Source organism: Anticarsia gemmatalis, chromosome 16, assembly GCF_050436995.1.
Source record: "Anticarsia gemmatalis isolate Benzon Research Colony breed Stoneville strain chromosome 16, ilAntGemm2 primary, whole genome shotgun sequence".
Taxonomy (NCBI): Eukaryota; Metazoa; Arthropoda; class Insecta; order Lepidoptera; family Erebidae; genus Anticarsia; species Anticarsia gemmatalis.
Window position 1 is genome coordinate 11,357,268 of NC_134760.1, and position 27,941 is coordinate 11,385,208.

Below are 27,941 nucleotides of genomic sequence, written 5' to 3' on the forward strand. Positions count from 1 at the left end.
TTTTCATACAACATTTCTCGATTACAGGTCGGTTGTCAGTAGTCGATAGTATTAGAGAATCGAGCTACAGGTCCTCTAGCGGGCATCGTAAGAACTATTTTGGCACTCATTGTCAAACCTTCGATATCGACTGTAGAGAAGCGCGCTACAGATAGGCATTGTTTTCTATCACAAACATGATATCGTTCAAAGCGAGAATGGCCGAGTGTATCCGAGTGGTAGCGAGTGGTGGCGACGTGCCAGCCGCTCGGAGTGAGGCCAATGCCAAGCCAATGCCACGAGCTATACCTCAGAGATGCCACTGCGTTGTTCTGCCATTCTTGAGGGTCTGGCGCCAGGTGTAAGAGATAGCGGTATATGTGACACTAGGAAGTAAGCATAAGAGTAAAAGTGATGGCTCAATAAAATTGTGTAAACTGAGAGATATTTATAAAACCTATATCATAAAAAGCGGTCGTAGTTTATTGGCTAAGGCAGTGGATTATCAATTGCGTAGTCGTATCTTGTCGCCTATCCAGACACACGCTTGAGCTTAGTAGGGATACCTAATGTGGTTGCTAGTTTTCTGTTACTCACAAAGTAAAGTAAACTTCAGAAAGCTTTTCATTATTTTATATTAATATATGAAACCTACGAATGTACCGAATCCGATAGTTTTAAAAATACAAATGGTATGAAGCGTCTAAAAATGTATAAAATTCAAAGAACAAAGCACTGAGCCTTGAAATCAATCTCACATTTTTTCCCGTCACTTGACTCCCAAAATCAAACATACCAAAAAAAAGAATTAACAACAATAATTCTAACTAACCTATAACCTGTAAACTCTCACAACTTGTACCACACAATAGGTTTAGCAATACATAAGTTTCTTTGTCCCACAACACATAATAAGGAATAATGCAAGAAAATTGCGCCGCACTACGCGACGCGGCGACGGTGAGGCCAGGCCTTGTACGGTACTCATTATACAATGTCTTAGTTTAGGCAGATGGTATTCGCACATCGGATAAATAACTGGGATGTGTTACCTTGGTTAATCTGTTGGATATCTTTGCCCATCTTAGATGGATGAATAGCAGAAAAAATATGCACTGTTTTGCTTAGAGCTTTTCTAAATTATGTTCAGAAATTTCAGAGATTTTCTTACGCTCTTGATAATTGATCAGCGCCTCTAGCGTATTACAAAAGAACAATTTTTGATAGTAATCTTTATTTTCTAATATGAACTGTAGCTCGATTCTCTACTACTATCGACTACCGACAACCGACCTGTCATCGAGAAATTTTGTATGAAAATCTGATCAGCGCCTCTGACGGGCGCGGGTGTCGTAGGAACTAATTTGGCAGTACATTCTAAATGTCAAAATTTCGATATTCGACAGTACCGACTGTACAGAATCGCGCTACTGAACTGTGTATTGAGTTCAGGAATTACGCTACAGCATTGTCTAGATTTGATAACACCACGTTTTTTTAAGACTACATTTTTTTCATTTGTGTCAAAACTTTAAACTTCATAGTCAAGGATAGAAAGAAAACTGTCATTTTCATAGCATTTTGTAGTATTAGAACAACTCAATTGCGGTTATTTCTTACCAAATACCTAATATTTCATATGATATGAGATCAAAGCATTACATTCACCAATACTATCAAACAGTTCTGTACCAAGATCTTAAGTCATTGAGCGACAACATCAGTATTGTGCACGATCGTCTTGCGTACATTATATTTGTGCAGTTCGCTCAGTTAGCTATGTATCGAGTTCAACGTCTCTGTTGATTTAACTTGACGCCTTCATCTTAGTACAAGTTTACACTATATTATATACTAACCTATTTAATTTAGAACTGGTCTAGAAATTGATATTTTAACCTAGTAGGTTTCTGCTGCTATTGTGTTGAGGTGTTTACAAACAATGTGCACTTTTTTTACTACTACCGACTATCAAATATGAGATTTTTTGTACTAAGAGCTTATGAGCGCCCTTAGCGGACGCCACCGCGTCTTAAGAACTATCATTTTTATAAAATTTTAATATCAAAATACAACACACGATTACTGACTGTTAACAATGATTGTCAATGGTTTTTTGACGGCTAAAATTTGCTATGAATGTCTATAACAAAAACGTATTTCTTTTTACAGAAAAGAGTAGTGGAAATAAGCGCATCTACTTGTATATAACCTTTCGTTGCGATTAAAGTACGTTTTAATTAATACTTTTATGAAATATGTTAATACGCATCGGAATCAAAATGAGTTGCTGTCTTTGTTGAATATAACTTGGTTTATATTATTTTATAAACTTGTATATAATAATATATTTTATAAAATAATTATATTACTTAATTCTGCTCAAAAGAACAATAAGGAAAGAGGAATAGAAAAGTTACCTTTGACGACAAATTTTCCATTAAAATTATTTTTAAATATCACGATTTTTACAAAATTATTTTCTATAACAAAGAACACGTTTCAAAGTTATTGAATTGACGCTTTTATTATTCTGCTATCAAAAATAATAAATTTATTATATTTTATGTAATTTTAAGAGTTTATGCGTCACACCTATTACATTTCATCCCAAAATTTATTTCTTCTTTATTTATCGTTTATACACATCAATGCTAAGTATTTTAACAATTAATTACTATACTAACAATTATTATAAATAATCTTAAATTATATAATCGAAAATGAAACGACTAACTTTTAATTCCTGTTTTCTATAAAAACTTGAATGTCATAATTTAATGATCTTAATTTAAAAGCAAAACATGCGTATACGGAAACGCGGTTCATAGTCCTACTAAGAAACCCCCCTTTTCAGTGAATTTCAGAAACATAACAAGCTTTCCTCCATTACACGGCACTCTAAAACACCTACTATCAAATAACAATACTAGCTTCTACCCTGACTTTGTTCGCGAGAAATGATTAACGAACAAATTCCATTCTTATTCGGGACATATATTTTATTATGATTCATTAATTACTCATATCATAAAAGCAAATGTTTGTTTGTTTATGCTTTTCTTGAAGTTAAATGAAGACAATATATGAGGAAGAACCGGGATCAAACATGGACTAATTTTTAGGGTTCCGCACCAAAAGGGTTTTACCCTTTTGGTGCGGAACCCTAAAAATTATCCGGATCTCCGATAATCCGGATCCGTCTATCCGTCTGTCACCAGACAGTATCTCATAAACCGTAAGCTAGAAAGCTGATATTTTTACTAATTATGTATTTCCGTTGCCGCTATGAAAACAAATACAAAAAATTAAAAAAAGAGGGGCCAGCAAGCTCAAGTTCGAATGAGAAAAACAGCAGTCAATTCCGTGGTTCGTCAATAAAGTCTTTTTTTTTTCAAAATGCTCGTAAGCTAAAGACGACAAAATAATATTAAAAGTTTCTACCATAGTTTGACACAAACATACAAACAATCCTAACCCTTTATATAATAAATATGGATATACAATATATTATGATATTAATTCGCGATGGTGTCACGTCGTTACATTACACGTATCAATCTCAATTAATTACAGCGCTAATTGATAAACGCGATACAGATTAACGAGCTATTTCATTTACATTTATGTTATTTGTACATATTGTTAGATGTAGTATATTACTATTCATATAAACAACTTTTAGTGAGTACTCAAAATTTGCTAACCCCCGGTTTCTGAGGTATATTTAGTGGTAGTTTATCTATTCAATAACGTTTTTTTATATGAGTTTTAACGCAATTGAATAGATAAACTACCGCTAAATGGACTCAGAAAACGGGGGTAAGTTATATACATACAATAATAATCTATTATATTTATTACATTTAACCAGCTAAACTAACTAAAAGTAAGTTAAGATATCATAAATATATCCATCTTTGCCAATGGTCAATATGGCCAATGAGTTCTTTTAACAGAAAACTCACAAAAGTCTTTTTGGCGCGACCTGGGATTCGAACCCGCGACCTCTTGCGCGGCAATCGCATACACTACCGACCATGCCACAGAGGCAGTCAAGAAGAAGTATTTTTGTTAAAACTGATAGAAAAACGATTACAAATTGCTTCCCTTGGCTAGCGAGTTTGATGTTTCACGGAATAGTACCTAAGCTTTTGAAATGTTACTTTATGTATTATTACGAAAATATTGAGAAATAAATCTAGCTCTAGGCCAGTTTCCTAGAATTAGTTACAAGACCAAAAGATCAAGTACAAGCGTATCTTATTAGCACTTATTATCTAGTTTTGTTCTCAGAATATTGTTGAAACATAGAATCTTATAGCTTCTAGCTATAGTTTATATTCCTTGTTAATGTTAAAGATTATGTAGCCATATGCAGCTGACGGTGGACTGTTTCATACATTTACTTTACTTTGGAAATACGCAGCAGTTTTTTATAGTTTCTACAATCTAGATAAATAGTGCTTGTCAAGGCTCTCTACTAAGTCTCTTCGACTTCTAATCGAACTATAGGTACACTAAACGAGAACCCCACAAATGTTTAAAGTTGGTAAATATTTGATACACATATACTACTTTCAACATCTTAGTAAATACAAAACACATTTCTTAAACATTAAAACAGAAACGAAACACTTTATTAAATTCAATTTCTCACATTTTCCTCGCAATTTATTTCGAATTCTTTTGCCAAGAGATAAAATAAGGGTCAGTGCGAACTGGCAAGTATACTTTATGTAGCCAATAACATCATATTAAGTATCCCCTAGCCAATTTGGAGGAAAACGACACCCTAACGAGACGTTATAAATTATTTATTACGAATTTTTTTGATGCTCCTTTTTATGAACTGAGTTAGTTTATGTTTTCTTTGAATGTATTGGAGAGTTCGAGTCCTGGTTTGGCGTTGTTTAAATGTGTAATTGTAATAAATAAACAACGCACAGCCGAAACTACTGAGCGTTGAAATTTGGTATGGAGTTTTCTTATGGAGTGTAGAGGACCACCAAGAGAGGATTTTCAGATATTCTCTTCCGAAGAGGGTACTAACTGAATAACTTAAGTCCACGCGGACGAAACCGCGGGTGGTGTGTAATTTTAAGTAAAGGGCGCATTCAGCATTATAAAATTTTTAAAACGTGTACCGTTTGCAAACTAATCTTTAAATCAAGTACACGCAAAAGGAGCCTGGCGATCGGTAACGTGCGCGGTAAATAGCAATAGGCTCGCCTATTACATGGAATTAACATTGTAAACAGCGAAACATAGATGTATTTCACACACCTCTGCCTACATTAGGTTATAACAGGCGTGTTATATACGTATAATGTATATAGTATAAGTATTTATGTAAATAAGTTATTATTAACTTCGAACAGGTGTTCAAGATACCATAAACTCGTACAAAAGTTTCCACACAGATCATTGTAATGCAGCCGTGACGATGATGCGCATGCGCATATTTATACTGGCCATAAAGTGTTCAACAAAACATTTATATGCTATAAGTAAATAAAAACAAGGAAGTACATGTTTATGACGCAATTGTGTGCATAGTAAGTAAAGCTTAGGACACATTTGAAGATGTAAGATACTGCTACTGTGCGTCTGTCGATGTCAAATAACTTTAAGCCAATTTTGCAAAGTTAGAAAAATGACGGTGCATTCTAAGTACTAATATATTTATGTGTCGTTACAACATTAAAATAACTCGCTATTTAAAGCATATATGTACGTATTTGTCATTGTGATGCATCTATAAAAATGAAGACTATAAGAATAAGATCCTTTTCATGAATTGCCACTTAATGTTTTAATTAGTATAAAATCTCATGATATATTTATATTGAAACAATTTAGAAAATATATTTAGACTAGCACGCGGTCAGAATTCTGGGCCAAATGGTTTTTTTTAAATTGTATGTTAAAGATACATTTTTGAAATCTACTGCAACATTAAAATCAAAAGTAATACCTTGATATTTTTTATTTGCAATTTTTTTAGTTACACGACACGTTACATATACAAGTGTGTTCACAGCTTTAAACAAATACCTATCATAACTGCAAACGATATTATGCACAAATGCGTTCAAACATTGCATCGATTTCATTAATATTTATATGTGTTTTTTATTTCCAGATCATTCTGGCTGTGAATCTACTTAGTCAATATTGTAAGTACATACTTAGATATAGTGTTGTGGTTATATAGTTATAATATAGTGGCTTATAGTATCTCGGAATTCAGACTATAATTCTTAGAATTTCAAATGTATTCTTTTGTGTGGTGATGTGAGACTATAATAAAACATATTATTTATGCTGTCCCTGTGGTCTGAGTAATGTATGAGACAACTTACTACAAAGTGTTGAGTTTCGGGTCAGTAAATTGATAATGGCTGTTCTTATTTGTGTTCAAATATTCACAATTAAATAAATAAATATTTATTTACTTGTTCTCAATATTGGCCCCATGAAAAGAATAATATATATAAAGACAAAAACTATGTGTATTTCTTACACTCCTCTCCTTAGGCGTTATCCTTTCAGATCACTCTATATTACGCTAATTTACAACTATAAAACATTCGCGTTTATCACTACATATAGAAACCAAAGTCACTTCCTATATGTATGACTGTATACAATATGATTAGATCTTTGAATTTACGCAACGATTTTTGATGCGGTTTTTTTAATAGATAGGGTGATTCAAGGTTTTTTTTGTTAAAAAATATTAGTCGGGGAAAAAGTCTTTTCGCATTATCGCTGCATATCATCATCGCAGTACCTATGTATGAACTTGTGATAAAATCTCTTTGGCTTCAATAATCACAAATGAGTACACGATTCATCAGGTTTTTTTCAGTGAGCTCGTGAGGTTCCCAAATATTGAGCTTTTTTGTGTAGAGAAAAAAAAATTACAAGTTCATACATACTATGCCAAAAGACTTTCTCGACCTAATTAATATGTTTAAACCGTTCTCGTATATAAATATAATTACCTTCTATTCACTTTAACAAAAAACAAGCAGCTGCTTCAATAGATCAAGATTCAATATCGGGTTATTGCAAAGCATCGTATTCACAGTATTGACTCGATTTAATAACGTCTACTAAGTCCTCCCGACCGCTCGCAGTCACGCCCACACAAATTGTTACAAATATAAATGTATTGAAAAATTGGTTGAATTGACGAAATTGATTACTGAGTGCGGAGTGCAGTGTTATTGTTAGTTGATATTTATAATTTGGAAAGTATTTTTCTAAAACTTTAGTTTAAACACGTTAGATAATATGATAATGATATAATCATATAATGAGGCGCCCATAGCCAGTTGCGCTCACCGGTCGGTAAACGATCTGTGGGTTAAGCAACCGTTGGCGCGGTCATTCTATAGATGGGTGACCGCATAGTGGTAATTGAGCTGGGCGTCTCCGTGCTTCGGAGGGCACGTTAAAAGTCGGTCCCGGTTGTTGTCTACTAAGATAACAGGCGTTAAGCCACGTCAAAGGCCTCTCGGGCGGCTTGAACAACTTTGACACTAGGTTGACCACTAACCATACGACAAACAAAAAACAAACGATAGATAATGGTTTTATGGTTTGCTTGGTTAAAATGACTATAATTCGGAAAGTATTTTTAGGTCAAACGCAATAAAAAGAGGGTTTATAATTTACTTGGTGAAGGTATACATCGATGTGAATCCTTGCGTGTTTGAGAGTTCTTTGTACTTGAAGGTGAACTTGGCCAGCGTGGTAGACTCTAACTCAATGCCTCATGCTTTTTCAAAAAAACTGGGTCTCAAGAAAATTTTAAGCGATGTCTCGCTTTTTTTCACGCGAAGTGTATAATATACGTATGTTTAGAGTTAGCTGGTAATCACAGCTTAGTTTGGAATAGACGACACTTAGTGGAGTGAACTTCAGAATTAAACCCAGACCTCTTCACACGTAACTTTTGCGCCATTTATTCAGAGATTACAAAATGCTTGTTATATTTAAAGAAACCATCTAACCACATAATGTGACATCCTTGCATGCACATTAAGCTGAGTGCACACAAGACGGACTATGTGAACATCTAATTAGACAATACACGACCTCAACACTCGACATTGAAGAATTGTCGCTACAATATGTCATATTTACTGAGGACGTAGAATTTGTAAAGCATAATAATATTAAAATTCAAAAGTTTTTTAATTAAGTATATTTTTTTTCATTTTCATGCCTATTATACGCGTGAGGCAATTATATAATGTATGCGACTTCCGTCTAGTCCAGGGTCTCAGGAGCCATTCCTTTTTCCAATTTTTAATCGAATAGAATCGATAGCCTGGAGTCTTGTAGCTAAAATGATAATGGCGTTTAAAAACCGTGAAATGTTGATAAAAAAATATTTTAACCTGAGCCTAGAACTAGAGGGTTTACCCTCTAGTGAAAAAACAAAATACGTTGCGAATATTTGACCGTGTAATGCAACTGTAGCGCAATTTTCTACACTTAACGACGATCGACAACAAGCTAGCTATCGAGAAATTTTCTATGAAAAATTTGATCAGCGCCTCTAGCGGGCGCAGTCAGAACTATTTTGGCAGTACATTTTAAATGTCACACTGTCGATACTCGATAATACCGACTGGAGAGCATCACGCTACTGTTTGTATGCGGCTACTTAAACATTGTCAATCAGTACATTATGACAAGTTAATGTTCAAACTAAGGCCATAGTCTCGTGAAGCAAGACGTAATTATGTACATTTACATATTTAAAAACATATTCTGTTTATTTTGTTTCACATAATTAGTGGATGTTCTTGAGAATGTTTCTATTTTGCAAGTATTCCACGCTTTATGCGTTTTATGTTTAAATTACTTGTGTAATAATATTGAAAAGAGTTAAACAATTTGCTATTGTCGGTTGCGAAATATTTTATATTTATTGTTTTGTAATGGTTATTTTTGTTGAGTCCTGAAGCAATTTGGAATCAACAAATCAGTGTCATATTGTAACTATGCAAGTAGTATTGTAATTGCAAAAGTAACCCGTCTGTGTGTTTGTTACCTACCTTTTTAGGATTATTTTACCTAATCGATTTCAGAGAGTAAATTATTTCATAACCAAGAACGAATAAATGGTTACTTACATGTTAATCACTATGTACCCAGGAAAGGAGGGAGCCAAACAAAGAACCTTATTATTTTCAGTTCGTTTAAAAAAGATCATTCTGATCCGTTTTCTTTACTAGATGATGATGCATTGTAGTCTTAAACATAAAATTAAATCAAACAAAAGATTTGTATTACTTTTTTTTTTAATTAATTGCATTGTAACGATGTTTACTTGGTATGTACTTATACTGTAGTCTCAGCTGCTAATATTATTACGTACTAATTACAAGTGTCAATGTTGAAACATTATAGCGATCTTGACATCGCACCTGTCGTTACATACATACTTAATCTAGTAGTTAGTGATGTATACTAGATTTGAATCACGGCTTTTCTTATGTTCTTAGACGATGCATGGGACATCTTATATGTATACGAAATTTCCATGTCACATGATAGTTACTATACTCCTCCGAAACGGCTTTACCGATGTTTACCAAATGTTATATGCGTATTCAGTAGGTCTGAGAATCGGCCAACATCTATTTTTCATACATTGACACTATTTTTTTTTTCATGGAAAAACAACGTTTCCCGGATCAGCTAGTATTTATATAATGTGACAGCTGTTGCACCTAGAAGTGCATCAGGGGGCTATCACGTATTTCAGTTGTCAACTATTTGAAAGCCACTTTGCCGTAAATTGCTTTCCCCCTAAGATTATAGTGATTAACACGTTACATCTTAGCAGCAATGTTCCGAATAGTGCAATTTACGCATACATAGGTGTATTTTATATACCTGTACGTAATAATTAACTGGTTAGACTTAATATTAGCAATTTGTCTCAAATGTTTGCGATTGCCGATAACATGATGTCGGTTTTGATACTAAGTCGTGCTAAGCTATTTAAATTTTAAATTACTGAACTATAAGTTTCAGCTCTGTCAGCAGCTGAAACTTATAATAGGATTGTTCCTTGTATACATGTATTTAATACACATCGTTGCTCGTTCGGAAAAAACAGGCATAATAACGCAAAAAATATTATGCATATTCGTACAAGGTTACATAACAAGTGATACAAGAATACATAAATATTCAATACACAATATAAACAAACATTTAAGACCTAGGCCTTAGTGTTTGATGGTAATAAGTAAATCAATGGCGACAATTGGCGGCCACCCGGTCGGCCGGTGGAAGATGAGTCGACCTTAACACGGTTATAATGTTTTGTATCACTTTATAACTATTTTTTAGATATTTGTGTACAGTTATACTTATGGCGTATTTGAAGTCTTATTACAGCGATCGAATATAGTGCTGGTTTGATGCTGAATTAAGACTTGGGATCGATTTCTCGGGCCATAAAGATTGATTTTTTAAATCGATATGTGGTACTGAATCGATTCAGTGAATCGATACTACGCCATTAAAAATCGATGTTTTTTTTTTTGTAGAGATAGATTTTACTGACAAAAGACCGAAAACCGATTTTTAACAGATCGATCTTTTAATAAATCGATATGTTAATTCCATCCCTTCTATTGTGGTTTATATTGAAAACTCTGTTTTACCTAGTATAAGTTAAATAGTCGGTGCTCATCAAAATTTGATGACTATGACCATGGTATAATGATTAACACGGAATATTTCAGTTTGTGATTGTTTGTTTACATGTTTGCAAAAATACCCGTGACATAGCCTAATTCTATACGGGAGAATTGTTAAGAAAATTCAAACATTAATCGTCACAAGAATATTTTTGCAAAATACTGTTCTAAATACTGGGTAAAGATTTCCTTTCTTAATTGCGGGCGATCCAAGTCGGCTACAAATACTCCAATACAAGTGACGAATAAACAATGTTGATTCAAAAACTTATTAAGGGTTTAGTTGTTTCGTACGTTATCACTAATAAACGTACTTACGTACTTCTAAATATCGTTTTCTTATCTTCGCATATTGTGCTATGTTATATAACAAAATGGGAAGAAACCGGCTTGATTGTACATATGTATGAATGTTATATAACAATACATATAGCGGCATACAATCTATTGAATATATTCAAAGGTATTGTTTAGTTATAATACTGATTGTACTTGTTAGTAAATAGTTATGAAGTGAGTCAGCCATTGATTGTTCGTTTATTCATAACCCAGTTATTATCGTTTGTTACAATAATTTGTATTACAATTGATGTATAGTAATAACAGAGGGCCTATTGATTAGCATTTAAAATAACTAAAGAGGATTGATGGCGCAGTGGTTATGATACAGCAACCAGCGCAATGCTTGGATTCGATTTTCTGATGGACATCATATTTGTTCTAATTATAAATCAGGAATAAAATTGATCGATTTCAACTTCTAGTTTTTTCATGTTTGAATAATTGTAGATATTGTCAAAATTTTGTTTATATACTGAGCATTTGTCTCCTTTAGAATATAGAACATAAGTAGTTACTATCTCGGTAATTTAATTCAGTTGAATAGAAGCTCTTTCAAAAGGTAAAATTGTTACAAAAAATGAATAAGCCTTGACTAGAAAATTCAGATTTTAATACATTTCGGTAAAAATTTTTCTTTAAAACTAGAACACTGAATATATTGTCGCGATTTTACGTTTTAACACAAGTCTGCTTCAATTCGCAGCGAAAGATAAACCTCTTTTTTTCATTAACCCAACTTTATCTATACTAATCTATACTAATATTATAAAGCTGAAGAGTTTGTTTGTTTGTTTGAACGCGCTAATCTCAGGAACTACGGGTCCGATTTGAAAAATTCTTTCAGTGTTAGATAGACCATTTATCGAGGAAGGCTTTAGGCTATATAACATCACGCTACGGCCATTAGGAGCGGAGTAGCAACGAAAAATGTTACAAAAACGGGGAAAATTATGACCCATTGTCTCTTATGTGACGCAAGCGAAGTTGCGCGGGTCAGCTAGTTATAAATATTTCCAATAAAATACTAAGACACATTTTGAACTTTTCACATTGAATAAGAAAATCTTTAAAGCAAAACATCTAAGAAGTAATAATCAAATTATATTATTATCACAATCTCTGTTTGAGGTCAAATATTAGTGTGACCTCTACAATGTCATTGACCTTTGTGTCATTTAAATATGACCTTAGCATCAGTGCGGTTTGTATCATCTATTTTTATTGAGAGTCTTGTGATTGAATTATTTGTTTTTATTGTTATTGGATGATGGAGTGCTTTGAAAGAGTATTGTGTCGTTCGAGATTTATTTAAGAAGGTTTTGAGACAATTTTTATTTGATACTAGCTGACCCGCACAATTTCGCTTGCGTCCAAAAAGAGAGAATGGGTGAAATTTTTTCCCCGTTTTTGTAATATTAATTACTGGTAGTCTGCTCCTTTTGCTCGTAGCGTGATGATATATAGCCTGTCCTTTCACGGGTATCAAAATATCTCCATACCAAATTTCATGCGAATTGGTTCAGTAGTTTAGGCGTGATTGAGTAGCAGACAGACAGAGTTACTTTCGCATTTATAATATTAGTATGAATAGTTGTGTGTATCATGATCTTACGTGGGAGTTCAGCTCTACGCTTGCTTATCGCCTCTTCAAAGGATCAAATTTTGAAATTTAAAGCATCATAATTATGACTTTCTGAAGCTATGTGAGTATTAACTTATGCCCGCGGCTTTGAACGAGGTAATAAGTCACTTTTAATTTTATCCAAATCGGTTTGCAGATCTTGACTGAATACAAAGTCATCAACCTTTATTCAGTCTTCAGTCCAACAGTGGTAAAGTCAGGTGATTAATAATTATTTATTCATTTACAGTACTGTTTCCCACAATATTGCGTAGGAGTAAAGCTAGACTTACTCGTTTATCTTTAAGGAAAACATTACGAGGAAATCTAATCGAGTGGGAGTTTCCACGATTTACATATTCAGTATATCATAACAATTAGGTGTAGGTAAATTGTATAAGATTGTTACGTACACGTTTAGTGCTTATATTTCTAGGATTTTGTGAAAATTTATTTTTTTAACCTTTAAAAGTGAAATCAGTTCCTTACTAGTTGTGGTATAGGCTCTTATTATTAACTACTAGCTGACCCGCGCAACTTCGCTTGCGTCACATAAGAGAGAATGGGTCAAAATTTTCCCCGTTTTTGTAACATTTTTTATTGCTACTCTGCACCTATTGGTCTCAGCGTGATGATATATGGCCTATAGCCTTCCTCGATAAATGGGCTATCTATTACAGAAATAATTTTTCAAATCGGGCCAGTAGTTCCTGAGATTAGCGCGTTCAAACAAACAAACAAACAAACAAACAAACTCTTCAGCTTTATAATATTAGTATAGATTGAAAATGCCTTTCAATAAATAATTGTCTATTGAAAAATGCCTGCAATTGATAATGGCTAGGCGTCGTTGTCCCACGGTTTGAGTACGTAGTTGGCGTCGTCGCCATGGCTTCTCGGGGCGATATGGCCCTTAAAGCCTGCTTTTTGAATCGGTTCAATGTTGAAATTATCCTGTTCACAGTAATTAAAACGCTTACAAAAAGAATTAATGTAAAGAAAATATTTCGTCGAATGTAAAACTTCTTTGATAGACGCTCAAAAATATACTCAAACAAACCCTTTTACTTAAATCTTGTAAAAACATTCCGAATTAAAATTTTAATTAAAGTCATGAACAAAACGCGATACGAAATGTACTTTTAAAAATACATTAACTGTAGAACTGTATGAAATTACGACTTTATTTCAGTCGCTGTAAAGTGCATTTTCTTTTGAAAATGAATTCAGGAAGTAGTAAGATCATCAGTAGATATTAAAAAAGCCTTCTCGCGTCGGAATGTTTGTTTGTTTGCGAAAAAAGAAAACTACTAGACCGATTTTCATGCGTTTCATGCCAATAGGTGCAGTGCATTACTACTCATATTTTGAGTATTTTATTTAAGTGCTACATTGATTAGGTATTTGCAAAAAGGTTAGGTGCGTTTCGTAACCGGAAGTCCTGTATGACAAGTTGCAAGAAGCATTTTTTGGTTTCTGCTTAACCTTACCGATCCGAATTTTGCACCGCAGTGTCTGTAAAATAAATATCTTTGAACAACTTACATGGTTTTATGATTCCAAACTAAGCAGAGCTTGTATTAGAGTAAACAGATAACTGATAAACATGCTAATATATTATACTCATTATTCTTCGTCGTTATTTATTGTCTAGATTATCAACTAGGATACGTTTTATTACGGCGATCTTTCCACACGCACAAAGTCGCCATCTGAAGCTAGTCTTACCTAGATTAATTAAAATTTTTTTAAAGTTAATTTTCTATACAAGTATTTCCGACTGCATTATATTTGACGTGTTGATGTGCCGTCCAAATAGTTGAAGGTTTTTGTTTAGTTATATTAATAATAACGTGTGAAGAGGAAGTGAAACTAAGGTCTATGATTTATCGCCGGACCTCAAGGTCTGCTCGTGGCACTCGAGATTAATTAGGCCAAGTTTATTTTTAGTTAGACCCTTAACAAAAGTCGTGTGCCGTGTTAGTTAACACGTTAAATATAAAGTTTTGTATATTTTTCACCGACTTTGAAAAAGAAGAAGGTTTCTAATTCTGTATTTTTTATGTTTAATACTTCGTAAATGTTTATTGAGTGGACCGATTTTGATGTTTTTTTTATTGCGAATAGTAGTTCTTTTGACGTGGTTTCCAGATCCAGATCCTATCTAGATCATGCCAAATTCCTTTCACCGATACTGAACCTTGAACTATATTTATGCACCGTTTGACAACATAGCAAGGATTTTCAATAAGTAGTAGATTGAGACAATCTTCATCAGTCTGGACTACAACTTCTTTCTTCTTAACGTAAGGTTAGTGGTAAACCTCGAGGTCTTCGCCTCTGACGTGGCTTATCATCCAGGTACATTTTTCTTCAGCAAACACACTAAGAATTGCAAACATACAAACAACGGACACAAAGTTCAACCAGACCCAAAACAATCATTTGTGAATCGCATAAATAATTGTTTCGTGTGGGAATCCACCGCACGACCTCCCTACGCCACGGAGGCAGTCAAAAGTCACATGATTAGTTTTATCCTTACATTAAAAACACATAACACATCAACCACAAGATCGTGGCTCATCCTATAATATAAACAAACATCAATTAATTAGTATGCAATTAATCGTCCGTGACATGAGAGACGTGATCACTTGATCACTTGATCACTGATCATTGCGTTATGTAAAACAAACTAGTGATCTTCTTCGATTAGTTTTAACTGCGGGCATATACCTATGGTTTTTCTGGCGGATATAAATTTTATCGATTTTTGAGATTATTTAATAATGTCCATTGTAGGGATCGTAATAAGTGGCGTTCTTTGGTCTCTGCCTACCCATGTGGGAAAAAGGCGTTGTATTATATATGTATGTCTATTGTAATTATCTATGTAAATTTATAAACGCGAAAGTTAGTATGGATGTACGCACGCATATTTATTACTCAAACCCAAAGAAACTGAATAGTTAGATTTTGTTTTGACAAACTGCATCCTGAATTTATACTGTCGATATTATCAACAATCGAGAGTTTGACATTTTAAATTTATTTGAAAACTAGCTGACCCGCGCAACTTCGCTTGCGCCACATAAGAGAGAATAAGTCAACATTTTCCCCGTTTTTATAACATTTTTCACTGGTATTCTGCTCTTATTGGTAATAGCGTGATGATATATAGCCTATAACCTTCCTCGATAAATGGGCTATCTAACACTGAAATATTTTTTCAAATCGGACCAGTAGTTCCTGAGATTAGCGCGTTCAAACAAACAAACAAACAAACAAACTCTTCAGCTTTATAATATTAGTATCGAAGATTAATTTTATCTATTAACCTACAATACCCGCTAGAGGCGACGTTTAGATTTGCTTTATAATACGTCCATGAAATTGCAATGGAAATATCTTCAACAGTATTAACGTCATGTCAATTTTAATAATTTTAATAACATTTTATAAAACTATACAACTCATCCACCGTTCACCGTGATCGCCGTGATCATGACCTTCAAACTGATCGTGAGATCTTCAAATAACACCGTGATTTTAAACCTTCGTATTATTTCCTACCCTTCCGCATTAACAGCAAATCAATATCAATTTTGTACATATAAAAATAACGTTCAATTTCCTAAAACGATAAATGGTTTTTTCATTACCCACTGACAGGTACACACACTTTTACCGATAAACCTTATGGCATTAAAAATAAGGTTCATTTTCGCGTGTGTTTTAGCTACAGTTAGGTGCTTCCTATAATCGTTTATATCCATTATCTTTGAATGTCCTGAAGGCTGATACGTGTGACGTCATAAAAGTCTTCAATCTATTTTCGTTGATGGAGGGCTGACAGGGGTTGAAAAATTAATATTTTCAAGTAATTTCTAAGTTATTGTTGCATGGCTTGGTGTTTCATACAATGTGCTATTTTTGGAGGTTCCCGGATACATTTTAATTGCTGTCTACATTGTTAACGTGATACGATATAAGTTTAATTGTAAAAGTTAGGAGTTAAAATGTATTGTGTTTGATGTGTACTGAAATGCGATCGTTACTGGTGTAAAGTTTGAGATAAGAAGCAATTAAGTATATTTCAACAAAGTAAGTTAGAATTATGTACCTATTTTTAATCAAAATGTATCCTTTTGCTTTTAATCCGTGGCGCAGTGGTTTAGGTCGCCAAGCCGATACCACTGTGTCGGGATGTCGTGGGTTCGATTCCCACGTGGGACAATTATTTGTGCGATCCACAGAGCGGTTCTTTCCCTACCCGTTAATACGAGTAGGTCCTTGGAACGATCTGACTCTGAGACTACGTGTGGTTCTCTAACCCCCGGTTTCTGAGGTAAATTTAGCGGTAGTTTATCTATTCAATAGTGTTAAAACTCGTACAAAAAAAACGCTATTGAATAGATAAACTACCGCTAAATGTACTCAGAAACCGGGGATAAGTAAAGTTGGGGTTTCGAGTCTAGTCATCGCTCGTACCTGTCGTGGTAAAGTCCCGCGGCAGGAATGACTCTTAAAAATTCAGACATCAACAAAAAAAAATGATCTAAAAACATAATTTATAGTCCAATAAATATTACAGAACATTATCTATTATTACATACTGATGAACCAAAGATAATAAAAATAAAATACAAAAATATAAACAAGTTTGTTATTATTGAATAGTTTTAAATATAAAAGTTCGTTGGACCCATTCAGAGTTATGATCTAACAATTACTTATGACCTTTAGAAGTTGAATCAAACTAGTTTGAGCTACTGGTGTGAGAGGTAAGAGACCCATACTTGTTTAGTGCTTGTAATAATACCTCGTGACTTTGTATCCAGCTATACAGATAAAATAATGCGTATTTTTAACAAGTAGATTCAACGAACATCGTTCCACAATTTTTTTTTCGAAATATTTGGCATCAACTTATCAGCCTGTTTCTTTATCTTATTTCCTGGTTAGTGGTTAAAAAGTAGTTAAATACATAACAACCTGTTTACACTAAACTTTTATAAAATTTGAATAATATTACATTTACTGAAATTGAACTTATTATAATAAAATCAAAATCCGTTGAGTAGTTTTTTTAAGTAACAGGGGTTTTTTTTTTATTTCGACCAGACAAATAGAAAATGCAGGAGATTGTTTAATGATGATAATTATAATTATTCAATCAACAAACTAAACGCAATAATTGTTTAACTACTTTGAAGTTATGCAGTAGTCATTTTACTATTTGCATTGATAGAAATGTTTTTCAGAATGTGACAATGGATGCTGACTGTACTTGTAACGCACGACAGATACATTGAAACCCCACTTAATTTAAATTGATTTTACAAAGATTTCACAAATAATCGTGAGCCATTTATCAAAGAGATGGCCGAGCAGAATAAAGCGTAATGGCACAATTACTAGCTCAGTCATTATAGAACCGCCATTGTGATTTAATTGAGTGTATCGTTTAAAACAATGTTTCCGTAGAACAAACTCTTTGTTGAACGGGAAGATACTAATGCCATCTATGGTAAGATTTTGTACTTACCCCCGGTTTCTGAGTACATTTAGCGGTAGTTTATCTAATCAATAGCGTTAAAGCTCATATACAAACGATATTGAATAAATAAACTACCGCTAAATGTACTCAGAAACCGGGGGTTAGTCATATGATTATGTGAGACGTGACGTTGCAATTGACGCTGCGAGTTCCTAGAACTATCGAATAGTCATCGAATTAGTTACAAAGAACTAATCTAAAATAATTAGTGTGTTCTAAACGAACTAATGTTTAAACTAGTTTTAAATATCACTCTATACTCGATAAGTACCCTTCGTAAGGCATTACTCTATATTTTTCTTTATTAATAAAGATCCAAATAATAAGAAACTGTTGAAAATTTATTTAATGACTTCAGCCCCTTTAGCGAAATGATTTTGAAAATCAAATTTTAACACAGAGGGATTGCTGTACAGATTTGAGGTTTAAGATCGAAATGGTATTATTATTATAGCTACTGCTTTGTTGCAAATAAATTATCAACACAGAATTAATTATCACTTGTTCTAACGAGGAAAACATCGCGAGGAAACCTTGTATGCATATAAAGATCGTAACTTAAAGTAACAGCGCCTCTAGTGAGCGATTAAGGAACTAATTGTGACATTTAACCCTGTACATTTTCTGTATTGCTAATAAATATCGTGTAACCTCTGATTGGACTGTGTTTTGTCATTTATTAAGTATAGATTTTGAAACTATATATGAGTGCAAAAGACAGCAGTGTTTAACTAAAGAGAACTTACACCGCGTTTGTTAGTAAGGAAGGTACATAGTTTTTTTTTTTTTAAACGAGTACAGTATCGCAATTCTCTACAGAAGCCCGCTATAGGCTCTGATCAAATATTCAAACACAATTTCTCGATAGCTGTCGGTAGTCGATTGTGATAGAAAATCGAGCTACTGTTATAATTATCTTGTTAAGCTTCCACAATATTATTACTTCTAACAAAACAAAATATCAATTAAAAGAATTAATAATTAAATAAATTAGCCATAAAAATACAGGTTGTTAATTAAGATATCTATCTGATACCCACGGTAGAGAACAGATGCTAATTGCTAATAATTAAGTCTTATATAATAAGTATAATGATGTTTGGATATTATGTGTACAAGGTGATTCACCGTGGTTTATTTGACACTAGTTTTCGCTTGCGGTTTTGTTTATGTTGTTTTTAGAAGTATGACACTGAATAGTAAGTTACAAAAACTGGCCAAAATGTTTTGATCAGTGACTTTTTTAATTATGTGTTAAATGTAGTGTTTAAGTAAGTCCAGCTGAATATGAGCATCTATCAATGCATCATTGGAGGGTTATTGTTGCAAAAATGTTGACAGATTTTTTTTTCTCGAAATAAAGTTTTAGGAAACTTACTCCGCTAAAGTATGTCTGTAATGACAAAATCACAACAATTTTTAAAATATATTATTGTAGTTTTTGTATAATACTTAATAATCAGTCAGTATTTCTGTACTATCATAAAAATTTGACATTTAAACGTCAGGCTAGTTCCAAAAAACGTCCACTAGAGGCGCTGCTTACTTTGTGATATTCTTAACAAAATGTCAATAACACACTTTAATGACAAATCGCAATTTACGATCGCTCTATTGTCTCAAACAAAGAAAACTTTAGCAATATTTTCCTTGCAAGCTCCTTGGACTGGCCCTTAACAGCGACAGCTATAACGATAGCAATTAACGTTATAACGCTTAAAGCCGTTATAGCAGTTATAGCAGTTATAGCCGGTTATAGCCAGTTATAAACCTTGGGCATCGTTGATGTATGTTTAGTAATTAGCGCTACCAAATGTAGCGTCTTTATGTCTAGGACAATGTGATGATCGTGCTGATTTAAAGGTCTCGCACTTGAAATATTGTTATGTAAAGGCAGCCAATAGGTTTGAGGCAACTGATTGCTATTTGCAATATCTAAAATATCATATCTAGAATCAAAAGTATCTTAAGCAAAATTTTTAATTTGTAGTTCTTAGCGAAATAAAGCTTTAAACACCATATTTCTTTATCTACAAAGATTTGAAGTGTATTTTTCATTGAAGTATTATATTTTAGTGCATCTCATTACATAGTAGGTATTTTTGACCCAAAGGGCCGCCGTCCTAGTCCAAAGAGTATTTCGTTTAAGCCTTGTGCCCTCGTGTAAGTCTTGCGAATTCAAGGAAAACCGGTGAAATAATAATTATAAGAGCGCTGAACTTTTCAAGTTAAGAAATGACGAAAGACCCAAAATCCCTAGAGTAGATCAAAGGTTGTTTCTATTCCCATAGTGAGTTGAGGCACTTATAACAATAACAATTAGTTAATTAATTCGTTATATAATAAGTATCGCTATGCGGTTAACCTTGATGATAGTTGATCATATAAGATACTGAAAATTTACAGCCCTTCACACTGTTCCTAAGAATATTGAAAAGAGGACTTCCAAATCTACATTGTTCATTTTATCATTTAGACCCTAAACCCTTTAAATTTAGGGAAAAAAGGGATACATACATAAAATAACGCATATTTCCACTAGTGGTAGGCCGGGACCAAAGAACTTTACATGCTAATACCCTTACAAAATTGTTTTGCTCTATTAACATGTTACACCAATAGCAAAAAAAATCGATATAAATCACCAAAAAAAGCTCACCTTATTTTGATAAGAATCGTCCTTGTCATCAGGTCGTAAGAAATGACGAAAGACCCAAAGTCCCTAGAGTAGATCAAAGGTTGTTTCTATTCCCATAGTGAGTTGAAGCTCTAATAACAATAACAATTAGTTAATTAATTCGTTATATAATAAGTATCGCTATGCGGTTAACCTTGATGATAGTTGAGCTGCATACTAATTACTGACTGAGGAACGCACGCGCAACTTGTAGGGCTGCCACAGCTAATTAACACTACAGATTAAGATTTATATTTCTTTGTACTTCGACAGCCTCCGTAGCGTAGTAGTTATGATCGCCACCCCGATTAAATTGCGTCGTGCGTTGGATGCTCGTGAGTTCGATTCCCATACGGAAGAATTGTTTGTGCGATCCAAAAATAGTTGTATCGGGTCTGGTTTTATTTCGTGTCCGTTCTTTATATGTTTGTAAAAGTCCCCGTGAAACTAGAGTTGTTCTAAGTGCGGGAGTTGTCTATAAGACGAATAAGTATAAGATTTACCAGATCATGAAGGGAAGAAACTTAATTACGGGAGAAGACCCTTGCCCATTGGAATAACAATGGGTTTAATTAATTTATTTATTAGAGTTTCTTAATGACATTATATGGTTTGGAAAAGTCATGAGCCCAGCTTGTCAATGTATCTGTTATTGAGTATTATAGTAATTAAAACGTGGTAACTTACACATTTCTATAAATAGTAATCAATGCAGGAGTCCTTTTAATTCTGGTATTTGATGCTTACGGTTTCATGAATTAGGCAAAGTTGCTTTAAACTTAAAAGCTAATTCATTCATAATCAACAAAAAGGATCAATTATAATCCTATACTAATATCTCACAAAACTCTTGCCTGACAACCCTAAATCTTCGCCCTTTTAGGAAGCAAGGACAGCATATATGAACGGAATAATTTGTTTGTCCTTTTGTTTGTAACATATTTTTTGTTTGTATTGAATTCGGCGCGGACAAGGCCGGGAGACGTCTTTGTGTTGAGACGTAACTAATTGATTGGTGAAGCCGCTAATTAGTGTTGACAGTTCGTGTATTATTTCAATGATTTTTTTTAAGTACGGTGTTAGTTGTTTTTGTTTGTAAATATTTGTGTTGAAGTGTTTTGTTAGTAAAATAGTTATATAGATTTAAGGCTTTTATTTACATTTTTATTGTAAGAGGTATGTAAAGTGCTCTAATAGGCCATACTAATCCTTTTTAGCCTTCGAGAATATTACTTAAACATCTAACGTTAGTAACAATTGATGAATTTGATATATTAAACTCTGGTTTAACTTAAGTCAGTGTAATTCTGTCTACTGTGATTCTTATGCCCAAGTTACCAAAATGTCAACAGAAATTGCGTACAACAATACAAATTTAAATACTTTTAACCATGCAACCTTTAGCCAAACATCTTCAAAAACTACAAAATTGCCCAACATCCGTATTCCGTGGGAAAATACTTCTCACGTAAGAGCAAACACATGTCATTACAAAAGTCAATCTTGTGCAATGTGCCCTTGCGCAGTTGTTATAACACGTCACTAGGGGGCGCAGAACACAATATTGTAGGTTAAGCAATATCCGATAACGCTTCGCTAATATTTGATTATCATTAACAAAAGGTTTTCGGGAAGGTTTAACACTAACAATTTTATGCCTTGATAACAGATTTCTGGTCTAAGACTGTTTTTAACCAAACCATATATTTTTGACTGCCTCCGCGGCGCAGTGGTTTAGGTCGCCACGCCGAAACCATTGCGTCGAGTGGTCGTGGGTTCGATTCCCACGCGTAGCTATTATTTGTGCGATCTACAAATAATTGTTTCAGGTCTGGTTGTGCTCTGTATCCGTTGTTTGTATGTTCGTAAAAGTCGCCACGGCACAAGAGCAATTCTTAGTGCGGGAGTTGTCTTTGAAAAAACAAAAATAAAATATTTGAATTGGTTAACCGTTAAATCATGCTGTCTTTGGTAACCTTATAACACCAATAAATATTTTTTCCTCTAAAGCCATCAATATTTTTATATCAAAACGTACGTAATATTTTTACACAAAAAATACGAGTGTACCTACACTCGTGTTTTCTCGTAACCAAAACAAAATCCATAGGTGATTCGCAAAAAGTACAAACAGAAATATAGGTCAAACACTCGACCTGTGCAAACTAAAGAAAACGACAAAAATGCAAATGGCCGCTCTAACAATAACACGTTAACATGGAAAACACCTCGATGATAACCAAATATTGCGTCACTACACCCACAAACATTTTCACCTTCAAGCAATCCACGATAGCTCTGATTTCAGAAATCTCTTTTCAGTCAGGCGCCATTGTTGCCTCCTTTTTATACATGGCCATTCACGGCAAGGAATCCTCCAATCCTTTTGTTTTCCGATTCAATGGTTTTTTTTTCTACGCTTTTCCTTTTTCTCTCGGACATGATTCGCTTCCATTTGGAATTTCAAATTTCGAGTGCATTCCGATACTTTTCGAATTCCGCATATTATTAGATTTGCTGGAGTGTTCCGCAAAGATTTCTGAATTTTAGGTTTAAACGTTCACATTCTGTTGGTTGCTAGCTTGCTTAAAGTGCCTGCTATTTAAGGCCTTTGTAAAATTCGTAATATACATTCTTATTATTTCATGCACAAATGAGAACGTGCTCTAATTAAAATATTTTTAGGTCGTGCTTCGAATACATAATTCAAATAGATTTTTATTACAAAGTATGAATAGAATTTAAAGAGCATAACCAAGCATTTCGTAATAAAATAAACACAGTCTGTTACTCAAATATGAACATGTTTGAGTTCAATATTTTTTCAGTTTATTTAGGTCTACAAATTCGTTATATCGCAATTTAAAATTCATATTTACGCCCCCGACTAACCATATAACAATTGACGTCGCAAATTGTTCGCAAAATTTCAATTTTATGAATTCACGCGGAGCGCTTTGGCGTACGGCCAACCGCTATTGTTTTCTTTCAAAATTAAACTAATTCACGTTCCACCTCGCTTATAAAAAATATACGCGCCGTTGTAATTCTACGTTAAATATGGAACCTAAAAACGCCACAGAAAGTAGGGCGGTAGATGTATTTTAGCAAAAAGTCGTTGCTCTTAAAAATTGCATCAGTTCCTGAATTCTGCGAACGCGGCGCTATGATGACAGGAAAACTTTTAAAATTTTAAATTCCATTCGCATCGCGCGTCTGAAAATAACTCATCAAAGAAGTGTTGCAGAATGGAAAAACTTAATCACACTAGCTAGATACTCGTGCGTCCCATTTTTTAAGCCTCGCATCTCTGAATTGCGAAAAGCGATGTTTGTCAGCGCTGGACAAATATAGGGCGCGGACTGATTTGATTTTTGATGAGAGCAATTTCATTTAAACCATGGTGTGGTTTGGTTTAAGGACACTTGTATTTGTTTTTGTCGTCGTCGGGAGGAAAACGTTATCGGTGCGACCGTAGCTGGATGCTTATAGGATGTTATTTCTTTTGTTTTTTAGTTTCAATCTTGTCGCTTATCAAAATTACATAACGAATATACTCAAGCCGAATTTTATTATCAATAATTGGTTCGCTCGCTATTGTTATTCAACTTTCTGTTACCTGTCTGCGTGCGTTAATAACACGCTTGTCAGATTACACAAAAAAATAACAATAAAATTCCAGTTCTAAACCTGAAAAGCGACTAAAAAATAAAATTTTATTTTGCCGCCTAAATGGCTTGCTGTCGTGTCATTCGGCCTATGCCAGTTTCAGTTTTGAATACTTGCAAATTGAGAATTTTATAACTGGCATAACACTAGGACGGTTACGCTGTATTCTATTTTTTTATTGATGCGCTGTTGCGGAAAATTGAACTATAAAATATTATGTCTATATTCTATGGTAGAGAGTAGAGAATAGCTGTCAACCTTACATTGTTGTGCTTTCAAAAATGTTTTTAATTTTAACGCTTTTCATAGTTATTTTTAACGCGACAGTTATTTGACGATGTTAATTTATGGAAATGTTTTTTCACAATTGTGTATGCGTATTCATTTTAGTTATTTGTTCCTATGCTTTGTAAATTTTGGCTACGAAACTAAAAGATTTACAATTTTAATAGTGTAATATTTTGTTCCTCATAGAATTTTAATATTGCTTATCGAGTTCATTTAAATTTAAAGAACAATATCGCAAATTCCCCGGAACCACACAAAATGTATGGATTAAAAAATGCCCGCTAGGCATTTTGCCTAACACATAATTCTTTTCCGTTTAATTTAAATATTGTTACAACCTTTTTGGTCCCATAATTACGCGGCTGGATTTTCATTTTTTAATTTGCTTTCCTGAATGTTTATCGTGATTCATTACAAAATAATTAGTTTATTCAATTAATTAAATGTGGTTTTTGCTTTTTTTATTTTGTATGTAAAGAAGGAAAATATTGGATAGACAGTTTTTGACTTTAACCCTTGTTAAGGTAAATATTATGACGTACTGTCAAATTTCTTTTTTTAGGGATACCTGCACTGTTCAAACCCAATAAGCAGTAATTCTTTTACTCATAAATTATTGATACTAGAGTTTGATAACTTACCTGTAATAGGGGCATGATATTAACATGACTGAATGTTGAAACGCGGGTGTATTTCTTACAGCTTGAGATAAAACAGGAGTGACGTTATGTATGTATTATTGATACATGATCTCTTTTTTTCTATTTGTATTTTCCTTGCCTGTTTAACAACAAAGGAGTCGTGAAAATTGCCTGATAAGAGAAAAGATTTTTATTAAAAAAGAAAACTATACATAACACTATTATAACGAAAATATTACGAGCGAAATGATTTCATCTGACTAGACAGCTGCACTAAGCATTAACATAACAGAAAAAATATCAGAAAGCCATATCAGTCAAACCATCAGTTTGTTACGCAGATTCTGTGACTGACGGGACCCTCGTCACGCTCGCCTGTAACTACAAATAAACTTATATTTTGCCAGACATTTTCATATACTAGTATAATTCGTATATTATTGAACTAGCTTTCCTTCGCGACTTTGACCGCGGGAAAATCTTCGCAATCTTTTCGCGTAAGAAGTATCCTATGTGTTAATCTCGTTTAAAAATTATATGTGTATCAAATTTTATTAAAATCTGCTCAGTAGTTTTTTCATGAGAGTTGTAAACATACATATTATTACATATTATTTATAATATTTCGCATTTATAATATTAGTAGAATGAAAGCATTTGATTTAAAGCGAATTATGCAAAATTAAACGCAATTTACATTGAAATATCATTCGATTGGATTGTGGTCAAAGTAGCCCGGATGATTAAAATGCTTTGTTTCAAATTAGAATAACAATAGTGTTTACTTATTTATGTGTATAAAAATGAATATATAAAAACTATGATCATTGGTCTAAACATTTATTGATTTTATTTTATAAACTAAAATTTAAAGACCATATTTTGTGTGTTTAATTAATTGTGCGTTTGAGGCACTCGTAGGCAGTTGCGCTCACCAATCGGTAAACGATCTGTGCGTTAAGCATCGCTTGGCGCAGTCATTCTATAGATGGGTGACCGCTGAGTGTTATTTGAACTGAGTATCTCTGTGCTTTGGAAAGCACGTAAAAAGTCAGTCCCGGTTGTTGTCTGCTAAGATAACAGTCGTTGAGCCATTTCAAAGGCCTTTCGAGCGACTTAAGCCACTAACCATGCGATTAAATAAAAATGACAAACTAAAAAAACATACAAACCATCAGATTTCTAAATCAAAATTTGAAATAAATAAAGTAATAAATTCAAGTATTTTCTAGTTTTATAATATCAAAGTTTTTGTATTCAATTACAATGTTTGCTTACAGATTCAATTCGTAACGGTTCTATACCGATTTATTGTTTAGATTCTCTGTTTTTTTATTTAATCTGTAGCACTGGAAAATGGCGGGAATAAATCCGGCTTAAATTGGAACGCGTTCGAATTACAAAATGTTTTAGATTGCACTTTTTAAACTAACTTTACGGACGTTACCTTTTGTTTCTGGATTTAGAATTTAATTTTGAAATTCGAGATGGCTATTTTTTTAAATGTCATTTTTTATTGTTGACATTCGTGGATTATGTATTTCTGCTAACTGCCCCTGTGGTGCAGTTGATAGTATATGCGACTGCTGTACAGACGTGTCAGGTTCAAATCCCTGGCCGTACCAAAAATTTTTCCGTGAGATTTTCTGTTAAGAATTTTTTAATGGTTATTGACCAATATTAGGAAGCCGGTAAAGACCTCCGTGCCTCTGGAAGACATTATTGTTTGTATAATTACTGTCCTTACTTACATTTTAAGATATTTATTTTCTAATGTTTAGAGTTACGAAGCTTCTTTTAACATTTTTTAAAGATAGTCTTATTTTCCTACGCAAAAGTAACTCAGGCAGCTTTGCATTACTAATTTTCTGAAAATCAAGGTTAATCTTCTTAAAAGCCGCTAATCACTCAAAGGCAAAGAACAAGAGCTTTAAATAAAATATTTAATCCGTTAACCTTTGTTATCACTTTTATACAGTTTCTAAAAGTTCCGAAAAATATAAATGTACATACATTCTTCGGGATGGAATTTCGAAAAATCCTCTCTTAGCGCTCCTCTACACTTCGGAACCTTTACACAAACTTCAACTTTCTAAGCCCAGTAGTTTATTGTCATCAAAATTCGTTCATTAGTTTTTACGTTGTAGTGTCCCAAACACACATACATCCCTACAAACTTTCGCATTTATAATCGACTTTGTAACCCGCCAGATAGTACACAATAACATAGTAAACGTACTCCGACGTATATGATTATATTCCATCTGGCAACCCTTCCGCTTGAGGGGAGTCAAGTGCCTCAAATTTAATCCAGGAAAAACCCAATCGGTACATCTTGACCCCGCAACTTATTTCACTTGAAGGGTTAAGTGTGGAATACACTGAGACACTATTGGCATATTGTGACTAGTTTTACTAGTAAAAT

At 33.5% G+C, this 27,941-nt stretch overlaps 1 protein-coding gene across 2 annotated transcripts in view; it reads left to right on the top strand.

Moving 5' to 3' along the window:
• The window catches only part of LOC142979635 (Ig-like and fibronectin type-III domain-containing protein 2), a 183,523-nt gene that overhangs the window by 72,312 nt on the left and 83,270 nt on the right, over positions 1-27,941 (top strand). For both annotated transcript variants that reach the window (XM_076124683.1, XM_076124684.1), the window contains exon 2: positions 6,125-6,158. The gene's annotated coding sequence lies outside the window, so the exon portion shown is untranslated. The remainder of the gene's footprint in view (positions 1-6,124; positions 6,159-27,941) is intronic.